The sequence below is a fragment of the Protopterus annectens genome, chromosome 5.part0 (assembly GCF_019279795.1).
Source record: "Protopterus annectens isolate FY-2018-M chromosome 5.part0, PAN1.0, whole genome shotgun sequence".
NCBI classification, from domain to species: Eukaryota; Metazoa; Chordata; order Ceratodontiformes; family Protopteridae; genus Protopterus; species Protopterus annectens.
The window spans coordinates 653914888-653927654 of record NC_056735.1 but is presented as its reverse complement, the minus strand read 5'-3'; the positions used below and the strand labels follow the sequence as shown (position 1 = coordinate 653927654).

At 42.5% G+C, this 12767-nt stretch overlaps 1 protein-coding gene across 2 annotated transcripts in view; it reads right to left on the bottom strand.

Annotated features, from left to right (window-relative positions):
• Positions 1-12767, bottom strand: part of AGPAT3 (1-acylglycerol-3-phosphate O-acyltransferase 3) — a 1609180-nt gene that overhangs the window by 762514 nt on the left and 833899 nt on the right. The window contains exon 4 of one of the 2 annotated variants that reach the window (XM_044072498.1): positions 11732-11788. The exons of the other annotated variant lie outside the window; for it this stretch is intronic. The gene's annotated coding sequence lies outside the window, so the exon portion shown is untranslated. The remainder of the gene's footprint in view (positions 1-11731; positions 11789-12767) is intronic. 2 annotated transcript variants of the gene reach the window in all.

Here is a 12767-nt window from a genome sequence, read left to right as displayed (position 1 = left end):
TTTACTCTTATAATTTTTTGTGTACCCTGTTTTTGAGAAGCATATAAAATATAAAAGTACATTCACTGGTAGTGTAATGTGTCTGGCCATTAAGGCAACCAGAGAAACCATGTCGTTAGTTTGAGATTGGGAAGGTCTAAGTGAGACTGACCAGAGTACTGGGAAAGCAGATCCAGTAATGGATCTAGAATCCAAAGGGGCTTCTTCAAATTAGGCCATAGGGCAGAACACCAAATCTGTCTAGGCCAGTATGCAGTAATGAGGATTAGCTGTGGATTGCAATTTTAACAGCTTCTAAAGAAATTAACATTTTTTTTGACAGACAAACACTGAAGAGAAAGATGCTACATAGCCACCTTAATGTCAAGGAGCGGTGGCACTTCAGAAATAAACAACTGTTACACTTGAAATGTTTCAACAGAAACTGAATTGACAATAAGTCAAAAAAATGTAAAAAAATGGTAACTATACTATAACTACACTACAGAAATAGAGACGACTTAACAAAATATAGTTAGCATTTAGCTGTCAGCTAAGATCAAGATCCTTTCTCAATGGCAGCAAATGAGATCTGAAAGGAGGTCAAAAGTTTTAGGAGATCAAGGCACTAGTGCACTAACTAATGGATGGATTGAATCCAACAAGCATCTTGGTACCCAACTGTCGGAGCAGATGGACAGTTGAAATATAATACATTTTTTTAACCAAATACAGCATAAAAATATAATAAAGTATGTTGTACCATGAAAACACTGCAAGACCAGTAATACTGACATGAGGTAATGAAATAATCCTTTCAATTAAAATCTGTTTTGAAGACAGTATACTAAAATGTATTACTCACTTTCTTTTACAGTCATTTCATTTCTTGTTATACTCCTCATTTTAAAGTTAGTTTTACAAACCATGAAGATTACAGTGTGCTGATTGATTTTTTAGTTTCACTGTTTATTTTCCTCTCTCTAACAACACACAAAAATGAAATCATGGAAAGAACTGGCCAATGATTTACGTACAACTGCAAAGCAATATGGGTAAGAAAAACAACTTATTTTTTAGAGCAGTGTTTCTTACACTGTCGTTTATTACACCATCTCACATGGTAATTTTCAATGTGAGGTATTCCACATGCAAGAAGTAGTTGACAACTTGTCTTTCTAGGAAGTAAGAAACTACTACTGATGGATTTCACATGGAAATATTCTGGCCTATACATTATTTTGGGCAGTGAAGTATTGTGGGTTCAGTCTTTCATGATCTTATGACAGGGATTTACAGCAGTCCAAAATGTAAAAACAATACACTTTCATCAGAAATTGTACAACTTAGTATTGTGTAAAACAGAGAGGTTATATCCAATTTCAATGGACAGTTACCTACACTTGCTTCAGAATGTGACCAATACACTTTTAAAGAAGCAGCTACATTACCGCTGTTATAGCATCAAATAACAACCTTTACCATGAATGTAGATGTGTCTTCACTGTTGCAGTAATAACGTTGCGGGGCGACCTTGCTGTGGTTGCTCTTGGTACAAATACCACATACTTCACTACCCCCTCCACAGCCACCAGACACACTTTGCCTGATGTCAAAATACCTGGATATAAAGACTGTCAGCTGGTACCATGTTTTCATGTCTTTCTTACCTCCCAGAACTCGAGCCCCACACTGAGCCCCAAGCCAGGAGCACAAGGTACTCAAACTGTCCCGAATGGGCCCCTGAATACAGTAACCTGAAAACCTAAATTAATGAAGGGAAAAGGAGAGGAAGTCCACTCCAACCACTGTAGTCAACAGAGGAACGTAGGAAGTAGACGCAACTGTACTATGTTCATTGTTCTTCACTGCTGCAGTAATAACACTATGGAAGGAATCCCAAAGCAAGGAAGTAGGTGGTTGGAAACAGATTATGCCAGAGTCAGAATGGTCTGCAGGAAGGCAGAGACAAATCTGGTCGTGGTCTTGGAGAACACTGGTGAACTGTAGAGCTTTCTAAAGGTGGGGACAGAACACCAGGTGGCAGCTTCCATGATTTCTTTTGTGGGTGTTGTAGCAGCATGCTCAGGGGATTGTTTACCATGGTATCTGTAACAAAAAATAATACAGCTTGAAAACTATTTAGAAATGGTTTACTTGTTTATAGGTTTTTCTATTTTTTTTTGCTAGCAAGAGCCACAAAAATTGGTTTGTTTTTCCTAATGTTCTTGGTTTTGTCCTGGTATTACCCGAGTAGTCTATGAACATCTAGGGAATGAAATAATACAGTCTCTTCCATTCTGAGGATTAGGAAAGAAGGCAGGAAGGTGTATTGACTGATTCAGAGAAAAAGTGATCACCATGGGCATAAATGAGAGATTTGTCCTGACAGTGACCCTGTCAGTGTGGAAGATTAATAAGGGCTCAATGCACATTAAAGACTGCAATTATGTGACCCTCCTGGCTGGGTAATATCCACCAGAATTTCAGTTTTACAGGAAAGGAATCTGATACCAGCAGCAGCTGCAGGTTCAAAAGGTGTCAGTGTAAGCTTTTCAAAACAAAACTGAGGTCCCTGAAAAGAGAGAATGTACTGTTTTAGGAGGTCTGAGGTGGATGATGCCTTTCAGAAATTGTTTTAAAAGGGGTTTAAAACAAATAAGTGGCTGAATAGGAAGACAGGCAAAAATGGCAGATGCATAAATTTTGATTGAGGAATGAGAAAGCCCACAGTTAAACAATTCAGCTAAGCAGGCTAACATCAGGGCTAGTTTTGCAGTTAATGTTATCTGACCTTTTTAAGTGGCATCAACGGTAAATCTTTTCCATTTTGCTAAGCAATATTTTCAAGTTCTTGGTTTTCTGGTCTCCTTCAAAACAGGTAGGATGACTCATTTCATATGAAATCCCTTGACAGGAAAGGATTAAAACCATCCATGTTGTCAACCTCAAGATGCTCAGGTTGGGGTATAGGACGGCTCCCCTGCTCTGGATTAACAGGTTCACCTTCTGATTTAACAATCAAGGGCCATGCTTGTTCAGGCTGTAGAGCAGAGGAAACCAATGTTGCCTTGGCCAAAAAGGTGCTACTAACATCACCTTTGGCCCTTCCCCCTTGATTTTCAGTAAATACCCCAAAACCCTCAGAAGTCGCCTAGCTGCCTTAAAACTTTATCTAGAGAACCAATGGCTCAAGCATTTAGCTAAAACGATGGATCCAACGTCAGGTCCTTCGGCCAGTCAAAAAGGCCAAAAAATCAATGCCTGCTGTGCCCTCCCTTCCAACCATACCTCTTGAGGCCGGTGAAGGCCCAGAGTCTGAGCTGGAATCCTCGGACCTTCCTTCGGTGGGTACCCAGGTGGATGCCGTTAAAGAAGCCAAGGGCACGTCACAGATGGAACTGCAGGCATCTGAATCGGTTGCCAAGGGGGAATCTAGGTTCATCATCTCCGAGGGTCCGCATGGGGTCTCGCAAACTGTGGTTCGTGAGGACATTAGCACAGACATTGTGGAGTGCCATCCAGCCCTCCCACTATGATGTCGGAGTCCTATAAAAAGAAGAAGCAAAAAACTAAATATCTTGCTCCCTCACTGATGCCTGCAACCCCTGAACAACTTCCTGACAGGCAGGCCTTCACCCAAGACCTTTTAAACTCCTTCTTGGCCTTACGCCAGGCCCCTACTACTGTCTAGACCCCTACATCATCTACCCCTAAAGGTAAACTTGTTCTGGGTATCTCATCCAAAGAAAAGGCTTCATCAGGGGATGAAGCCCTCACTTACACCTCCCAAATTGCCTCCCCTCTGGGGTATGCTTCCCCAGAGGAGGAGTCCAATGACACAAATTCCCCTGCAGAAGATATTACCTTCAAGGAAACTATTGCTCAAATGAAAGAATTCTTCAAGTGGGACAGCAGTCAGGTCACAGAGACCCAAAAGAGGTATTATGACTTTTTGCAAATGGAGTCTTCCAACCCATCTGCTGTACCTCCAGTGCACCCTGCCTTCTTTGATAGTTTCCTGGCTGCCTCCAAGGACCCGGACTCCCAACCTCCTGCACCCAAACTTCCAGACAGGTTTTATAAGGTCCCTGAGGATGCAAAATTTCTGTATAAAAATCCTTCTTCAGACCCTTCAGTCATTACTGTGGCTACAGGCAAAACTACTAAGCTACACCCTTCCACCTCCCTTCTGCCCTCTGACAAGGAGAGCAGGTTAATGGAACGCCTAAGGAAAAAGGTCTACACTTCTGCTACACTAGTAGTAAGAGCAATTAACTACCAAACTCACATGGACAAATACTCCCTGGCTTTGCTGGCTGATGTGACAAAACAACTGGGAGACCTCCCTGACTCCCCAGCCAAGGCTAACATATCTAGCATGTTGAATTCCTGCACTCAGGTAACCAAGCACTCAAAGTACAGTTATGATGCAGTAGAGGCCTCTTCTAGGGCTGCGGCTTCAGGGTCTGTCATTAGGAGATACTCCTGGCTTAGGTTGCAGCCTCTCCTTGATGACATCAAATCTAAACTCTTGGACACACCCCTAGACAATAAAGATTTATTTGGTTCAGCAGCTGCTGACCTCTTCAAGACCCTCCAAGTGAAGGACAAGAAGCTACAAGATCTGAGACATATTTTTTCTACCCAGTTCCACGCTTCCAAAAAAAAGAAAACTACCCTGCCAAAACCTCCTTTGTGAGAAGGCCTGCCAGAGAGATGCCAGCCAAAAGAAAAAGGACTCCAAGAAACAGCCCTCCTCCAGGTCTGCTCCCTCTACTCCAGCTACCAAACAGCCCTTTCAGACCATGCCTGGTAGCCTGTGACTACCAGGCACTAGATCCAGGCACCCCACTTTCCATGCATCTTTCTTTCTCCCTATCAGCTTGGAATCAGGATACCCAGGACTCTTGGGTTCTCTCTATAGTACAACAGGGATACTTCATGACATGGGAGGAAAAACATACTCCCAAAGGCATTCCTCAACCACCTCGAGAACAACTGGCTTCCTTCCCCCCCAGTTATTCAGGAGCTCCTCGATCAAGGAACAATTCAAGTAGTCCCTACACATGCAAGTGGAAAGGGATTTTACTCCAGGATGTTCCTGGTTCCCAGGAAAGAAGGTCCCTGATGACCAATCCTGGATTTGTCCCATCTCAACACCTTCCTCCAAGTTCCCTCCTTTTGGATGCTCACTCTTCATACCATTCTTCCCCTGATCCTTCCCCAGGCCTTCTTAGTATCCTTAGATATAAAAGATGCCTACTTACACATCCCAATCCATCCCCTCTTCGGGAAATTTCTCCACTTCTTGGTGAGTTCTGCACACTATGACTTTTGTGCTTTGCCTTTTGGTCTCTCTGCGACCCCAGGAGTGCTTACAAATTCCTGGCACCAGTCATGGCCTTTGCCAGGATAAGAGAAATCCAACCCTTTCCCTATCTAGTTGATATTCTGATCAGGCCCCATCTGTTCCAATGATACTACAATACCTAGACTTCACCATTTCCCTCTTGAGAATTCTGGGGTTCACTATAAATCTCAAAAAATCATCCTTGATACTTTCACAGGATCATGTGTTCCTGAGGTGCAGAATCCTAACAGGAAAAATGATGGCCTGTCTGCCCCCAGAAAAAATGTTGTCTCTCACTACATATTTCAAGGAATTACATCCTCTAAAAGCCATATCAGCCAGGGAGTTTCTCATGCTCCTGAGATACATGGCCTCCACCATCCCCATGGTTCCCCTGGCAAAACCTAACATGAGGAAGTTCCAATGGTACACGAGAACATTCTGGAAACAACATCTGCACCCGCTGGAGTTCATGGTCCAAATGTTTCCATGCCTTTCCAGGGAATTGTCTTGGTGGATAGCTCAGATAAAGGCCAACTCAGGCCTGCCCCTACAACCCCTGCCCCCTAAACAGGACCTTTTCACAAATGCTTCAGGCACAGGTTGGGGGGGGCAACCTTGGGAGACTGGAGAGTGAGAAACTCATGGACCCACTCACAACAGAAACAGCACATCAATATCAAGGAAATGAGAGCCCTCATATTAGCCCTACAAATTTCCAAGAATGGTCTCCAACCAGGCACACTGAGGTGGTATCTAGACAATACCACAGTGGTGTTTTATATCAACAAACAGAGGGGAACAAGGTCCTATCTCCTGTGCAGGTTGGCCTTACAAGCATGGGAAATCACTCTAGAGAGACAAGTCAACATCCAAGCTGTCTACATACCCTCCGCAGACAATGTGATGGCAGATACTCTAAGCAGGACCATGACTCTATCTCATGAATGGATGCCAAACAGGAATGCATTCCTAGATCTGGTCCACCGATGGGGTACTCCAGATGTGGATCTGTTTGCCTCCCCCATGAACAGACAGCTTCCAACCTTCTGCTCTAGGGTACCTCACCCCGAAGTATGGAAGATGGATACTCTCTCATTCCCTTGGAAGGGGATGTATGCTTATGCATTCCTACCTTCTCTTTCATACAAAACGTTCTGCTGAAAATTCAGAAGGAACAACCTCAAATCTTGTTGGTGACTCCCTACTGGCCAAGGCAGCACTGGTTCCCCCTACTACTCCCTCTAGCCAAGGGCAATCACCACAAGATACGCCAACGGACAGACTTGCTCACACAGGAGTAGGGAACGCTCATACACCCGCAACTGTCCACTCTGAACCTTACACTGTGGGTGATGGGGCATTGATTCCCCTCAGACACCTTTACACAGAGGACATGCTTCAGGTTTTGCAGGAGGCCAGAAAACCAAATACCAGAAAATCACACCTTGCAAAATGGAAGAGATTTTCAGCCTGGTGTGGTGTCAAAAACACAACTTACAACCACTGGTGGTAGAACCTCCAGTGGTCCTGTCCTACCTGTGTGAATAAATGAAGTCTGGACTATCTTATTCCTCGGTCAAGACCCATTTATCTGCCTTTTCAGCATGCCTGCCTCTCACCCCACCTTTGGCTTCCAGGCTGGAAGTTAAACTTTTTCTAAAAGGGGTTCTGCACCTCAGACCCCCAAGGAAGCCCATTCCGCCTCCTCGGGATCTTAACTTTGTACTGGAGAAATTGACATTGCCACCCTTCGAGCCAGCCAAAGACTGTTCTCTCCAACATTGTACATGGAAAACTATATTCTTTGTGGCCATTACTTCAGCCAAAAGGGTTTCAGAACTACAAGCCCTTATGGCCTCCCATCCATTTACTATTTTCCACAAAGACAGGATGTATTTGCATACCAACCCAACCTTCATGCCCAAAATGGTCAATGAGCTGTCCCTGAATCAGGCCATTGACCTACCCACCTTTTTTTCCTTCATCCCAAAACCCAGCTGAAAGGATACTGCATTCCCTAGATGTTCACAGACAACTTAGATACTATTTGGCCAAGACCAAGCCCATCTGTAAATCGGACAAGCTCTTTGTCTCTTACCACCCAAGAGCCCTGGGACACCCTTGTTTCCACGCAAAACGATCATCTTTTGCTATACAGCCCATGGCAGAAGGCTTCCCTTCCCAGTAAAGGCACATTCCACTAAGTCAGTGTCCTCCTCTGGAGCATTTTTCAACAGCCTGGATACAGTTGTCATTTTTGAAGCAGCTACATGGACCTCTGTCCATACCTTCACCAAACACTACAAGTTGGACATTGTTTCTAGGGCCAGAGCAGGGTTTGCCAGAGCCATTCTTCATGGGTTTGTGGAAAATGTGTCTGTCCCCCCCACAAATCTTAATGCAGGAGCTTTTTCACTCTCCCTTGTGTTATGAATACAGCAGCATATGAACAGAAGGACATAGTACTGTTGCGTAAAATCTTGCCATAACTTTAGATGTCCTTCTCTTCTATATGCTGCTGTATAGTTTTCCACCCTACCTTCCCCCTGACACTTGCCTGACTCCTGAGTACCCACTCAGCAGTCGCTGATTCTGGAGGCATTCAGTTCTGAGGTAGGTGTGTGCGGACATCCATTATGTACCAGAGATCTGTTTATGGCCGATGTCCACACAGAGAGACGTAAGACGTCACATGGACCATAGCAGCAGCACCTATCTTTTGTAAAGTGGCTGGACGATCGACCAGTGGTGGACTCCCTTGCATTATGAATACAGCAGCATATAGAAGAGAAGGACATCTACAATTATGGTAAGATTTTACACAACAATACTTTCCTATTTCTTTTAGATCCTTGAGCTAGCAACAGATCTACCTGAATAAAAGCAAAGCTGACCTTTTATAATGAAAGGAATACCTGCTGGTTTTGGAAGAGAGGTAAACTGCACTTTGTAGCCTGATTTTATTATGTTTAAAACCCATTTGTCTAGAGTAATGTTTGTCAATTCTTTTCAAGAAAATTAGGAAAGCTTTCCTGCTAGTTTTGAAGAAGCAGGGGAGGGCAGATTGGGAGGAACAAAAGAGGGAAGGATTGGTGTGGAACTTGGGGATGGGGAGACACGGATATGCCCAGCTAAGTCATGGCTGCTCCCTGCTGGGCCCCTGGGGCCAGAACCCAAATAGGCCTGCTTCCATGGTCAGTTTGCTATTTTTTTGTTGTCTATTACTTCTGGTCAACCTCCCTCTTTATCTGGGTTGAGAGGAAGGAAAGGACCGGGGCTTGGTAAGGTAATTCCTGCCAAATCTAAGTGGATGAACCTGTAAAAAGACTGACAGTCTGCATAGAGTTAGCCTTGCAGTGCAGTTTTTTGGAAAATGACTTCAGCCTTAGGTCTAAATAAAAACCCCAGGAGTTCAGACTTGACATGGTCTGGAAGGGTCTGTTCCCTTAACCAATCATGCCTATGAATGACTGGCAGCTACCCTACTTGATGTTTCTAAAGCATCAACGCCACAATGCTAAGAACACTTTGCAACTTGGGAACAAGAGATCAAAGAATAAACAATTCTTTAGAGAGAGCACTATCCTCCAGCACCTCCAGTTTCTCCTTCATTTCGTCCAGAAGGATTTCCAGAAACTTGACCATATGGAACTGGCAAATGACAGCTCTCATAGCCAAGGTGGCAGAATGTACACTTTTTTGCCAAATCTGTACCTTCTTTCTCTTTGGCATATGGTTCCTACAGATGCTGCCTTTTAATTGCTTGGGACCCCAAGAAACCACCTCAGGAGCTGTGAGAGGATTTCTAAATAGGTGTTTATTAGACTCTAGGAGCCTGCAAAAGTGGCCTGACTTCCTAGAAGCAGGTGGTTGGCAGTCAGGCTGCAGAACAGTAGCATCGCCTATTACCTCTAGGGCTGCAGGTATAGCCATAAGTTTATGCACAGGGAATTTTAAAAATTCTCTAATTCTCCTCTTACACCGAGGACAGTCCTGAGATTTCCAGTGGAAGTTCTCCCTCATTTTATAGAAAATCTCCTCAAAAGCATACTCCTCAGGTGGTGAAGCTGAAGCAAGATTTTTATTAAGACTCTGAATCTGCACATGAACCAGTGGAAATTTGTTTAACATATATTAATTCATCCTTGTCAAGAGTCATAAGAGGCAGTGGAATTTGGGGGAACTGTCCCTCTTTCTTTTCCAAGGAGATAATCTTGAAATAGGGGTTCTTGCAGGACTGTGTTGCTTACCTAAGAATATCAATGAGGTCCTCAGCCAGTCTGAGTAGACCTTGCTGATAGGCTTGGTGTGGTTGGGAAATAGAAGGCCTAGGCTGTGGCAAGCTGAAATCAGCCTTTTTAAATCAAGGCCTTTGGCTTGGAATCTGGGCGTAGCATCAGATGTACTGGGGACACAGAGTGCACTTGATCTGCTAACAACTCCTCTCTAACTTGAGGAATTCTGCCTGCCTCCCCTGAAGAACTAGAGCAAGTATCAGTCGCAGACACCTGCAAAGTGACACTGGACCCACCAATGACTCAAATCTTTCAACACATGTGGGCATGGAGGGGGCTGCTAGCATATTAGACTCCAAAAGGGTCTTGTAGAGGCCTCTGCCACATGCTTGGTCGCCAGAGGGGGGCTGCAAAAGTGTCTGCTCTCCTTCAACAATCATCTGTCTGGGTGTACTGGTGGACAACAAACCACAGGCATCTGCTGCCCTAACATGCCTATGATGCTTTTCCCTATGTCTACACGGGGGGAGAGTGCAAAGTCATTAGATCCAGAGGACACATTACTGCACATGCTCTTATGCCTCTTTTCTTTGTCTAAGAGCTCAGTTACCAGCATAACCCTATGTTTAATAGTTTGACTATTAAAATTAGCACATTGAGGACAATCTGGCACACTGTGTTCCAGGCCTAAGCAAAAAAGGCAAAAGAGTGTGAAAGTCTTGATGATGAATTTGCTTTCCACACTCAAAACAAATATTTATCTTAAGGAATACAATGTAAAGAAGAAATGTTTCCCCTATGGGGCACTTAGCTTTGGAAGTTCTCTGGTATGAACCAACCAACCAACACACACTACAAACTGGATGCTTTCAGCTCTGACGGCAAGAAAAAACTGAAAACATGGTGCCGACTGATGACCCTTAAATCCAGTTGCCCTGACATAAGGCACAGGGTTGTCCACTGACTCAGGAGGAAGAAGCGAACCCTCTGGTTTTGTGGTCAGCCAAGGGCTACCAAAGCAAGGATATCCAATAGTGTAACTGCTCCACAGGCTTTACTGTAACTAGCAAAATATTCTTTTCAATACCATTCTATAATATTTTACAGGAATAAAGACAATTACAAATATAAAGATTATTTTGTATAAAAAACAAAACTACATGCAAAACTTGGCTCAGAAAGCAACAATGTAAATGAAGTAAATAAATTCTAATACATCTGTTCCAGAAAAATTAGAAATAGTTTACATTACTAAACATTAAGAGGAAAAGAAAAGTGTGATTTACTTCTGAAATATACTTGTGGACGGCACTTACTGTTTTACATCCTGCCTTGGTTTCAGTACCAAACTTCCTAGGTCATGCCCAAACTACCCATCAGTCTGAAATGTCCGTCATTGAAATTAACACAATCTTAACTTCAATATAAGCCAATTGCCAAACAGCCATTTTGTATGGATTTTTTTTTTGTAGGAACAAAGGCCTGGTAATAATATGTTTACATAACCATTTTTGTTACTAATGCAGTTATTTAATAAGTTGGACTTTTTTCTTCTGCGTGTGGGAATCTAATGAAACGAGTAAAGGTAATAAAAATCTTCACAACTTACTACATCTTCTCCCGTGATGAAACAGGTTATGTTACTTGTAATCACTAGTACCTAATCTTAGTCAAGTTATTTAGTTATTTATTTTTAATTAAATTTAACACTGTCAATATCAAAAGAATGTGAACCAGATCCAAGGTATAGCAAGGTAAGCCCTAACTATGGTGCAGGCAGACTGAGCTCATTTAGTAGCTCAGGTACCTGTCGCAGCTGGCCAGGGAAGATGGGAGTGAGTGGCTGCTGCTGACTTACCTATCCTGAAGGGGGGAAGCAGTTCTGAATCACCACGAGTGACACCTAGCAGGAGCACTAGGTGTTACCCAGTGTAGTACCACTGCAAATACCAGAAAAAACAACCTCTCAATCAGATATGAGCTTGTACAACACTCTACTGAAGAGAAGCTGTCTTTGTTCAAACGAAGCAGTGTTAGCTTTTAATTTTAACTTTCTTCTACTTCATTATTTTAAAAACATGAAAATCACTTTCAAGAACATTTATCATAAGTATATTTTTTAAGCAAGCCATTCCTTTAGATGATTTTTCATGTAACTTACAATTGCAAACTGTCTCTCTCGCTCTCTTCAGGTAAATAGAAAATGGATGAAGTAGCACTGGAAGAGAACGTGAAAGGAATCCATCAATGACAGACAAAAGGAAACATAACACTTCAGAAACTGAAGCTGTGTGCATGCGCACGCGTATGCATTTGTTTTACTTTAACCATTTTTTAAAGTACTTTTATATAGCATAGAAAGATCTAATAAACAAGAGGATTTAAAATCATTCAAAACATTGATAACTGAAATGTACATAAAAATCTCACTAGCAGCATTTATTTTCTGGACTTGAGCCATCCATGCTTGTAGTTTTAAGGCTGTCACAATCAAACAGAGAACTATGTCATGCTTCCAGGAAAAAGCAAAGGCTCAGAGAGACGGACAGTGTGGTGCATACTACCAAGCACTCTCCCAACAGAAGCCACATTTAATTCAAGCAAAATGCACAACAGGTCTTAAAAGGCTCTGCTACAGTTCTCATACATTACTGGCATATTATGTCTGATGCAGAACAGACAGAAGAGGAAACAAAACTCTTCTATAACTGGAATGTGAAGAATTTTTACAGCTTTACAGTACTCCTCTACAAGGGAAAAAAAAACAACTATGCATTCTAGCTTTATACAGCACGCATATGAAGTATTTATACTTCTTGGAGAGTTTTTTTTCTGTTTGTGTTTGAATGACATTGATCGTTTTAATTTCTGTGGCCTTCACAGACAGAATCCCAGCACTAACATTCCTCTTTTTTTAGCATATTAATGTGCAATTATCTGCATCCCTGAACTCTTATACCTTAAGCTTAATAATGTTCATATGGATTCTACAACGTTGTGAAAAATGTTCCTTTGGGTAGAGATAACCTTGGAAAAAGAATAAAAGTGTAATAACTATAGAAGAATAAAGATGTGTCATAACCACTGAGAGAACTAATAGACTTATTAGTAGACAAAATAAACATGTTAAATTTCCTATCATTTTATGCTGGATTACCACAAGGTCAAAGAAGAAAGTGCTTTTAGGAGAAAGCATT